The following is a 1,431-nucleotide window of genomic DNA, read 5'->3' as shown; positions in this document are numbered from 1 at the left end:
TGATGAACCATCATCATCATCATCATCATCATCATCATCATCATCATCATCATCATCATCATCATCATCATCATCATCATCATCATCATCATCGTTGTCGTCGTCATCTGTGGTTCCACCTGGGACATAAATCGCCAACAAGAGCTCCCCAAGCATCTCGAGCGTGGCTCAGTTTCTCCAGCTGTCTACACATCTGCCCTAACCTTCTTGTACAATATCCCTTGCTGCTCTCCGGTGGGCAACCTGTTCTGACCAGATTCGGTGGAGATGAAGGTGTGGGTGGTTGGCGGGCGCTCTGGAGTAGTTTTCTCCTTCTTTCCTATAAAACATATATATTGTGATTACCTTTCCTCCTTTTTTGTGTTTGTTACTCTCTTATAACACCTCCAATCTTCAGCACATGTATACGATCTAATTGTGTTACAAGTGCCGGTTATCAAAACACAGAGGTGAAGGTCATCTGCCTGGCAGCTTCCAGATCCCGGCTGTTACGGCCTTGCTGCATGAATTCTCCTGCTGAAGATCATGCATCGTCTCCGGGGTCCGAAATGTCGTTTGAGTGTCTTGTTAGCCGTTCTGTAGCTTGAGGTGTTTTACAAAGATGGGTCTCTGACCCCTCATCCAACCCTTATCCTTCCAGGCTGTCCTTTTTTCAAATGTACATTTAGGTGTTTTTACTCCCCCCTCCCTTATCAATAAAGTAAAAAAAAGTAAAGTTGTCCCACATCCGATCCAGACATTGGGGACTGCTTTGTTAGTGAGACAACTTCCTGGGCTGTCGGTATATTGCGGTAGGGTGGCTAGTTCCTTTCCACGTCACCCTTACTTCCCCTACTCGAAGTCAGGTACCCATTACTGCTGGGTGGGACGGAGGGGGGCGAAAAAAATCCGCGCCCGAACGGAGGCTCGAACCCGAACTTTCTGCTTCGGAGACGAGCGCTCTATCCCTTAGGAGTACAATTTAGATAATTTAGGAAGTGGACTCTGACCCTGATTTTCAGGACCAACAAAGGCTGAGAGGGATACAACATCCAAAAATAAAGAACACAATTGTGAACTATGCTATAATAAAACCTCTCCAACTGGGAATCAAACTCGGGTTTCCTGAGTGCGACAGCGAAGCGCCTACACTGCCCCAGCACAGATGCCGTTTGCACCGTTCTCAGCACTTTCGCTGCCGGTTTTTGTTTGTTCCTTTGCTTTTTTGCTCAGGTATCTTGGCAATCTCACTTCACTGTGAATTCAGAAATACGATGGAAACTGTCTAAGACCGTGTACCATAGTCGAAGAAAAAAGTGGTTGTCTTAGACAGGTAGCCGTCTTATATAATATCATTATATGTTTTTTTTTTTTAAATTTAAAAAGGGATTCTCTTATACAGGTGGCGTTAGAAGTTAGAGCAGGTTCGACTCTCTCTAAATAAGCGGGAGA

Source organism: Aplysia californica, unplaced genomic scaffold (assembly GCF_000002075.1).
Source record: "Aplysia californica isolate F4 #8 unplaced genomic scaffold, AplCal3.0 scaffold00072, whole genome shotgun sequence".
Taxonomy (NCBI): domain Eukaryota; kingdom Metazoa; phylum Mollusca; class Gastropoda; order Aplysiida; family Aplysiidae; genus Aplysia; species Aplysia californica.
Note: the sequence above shows the minus strand (reverse complement) of the source record.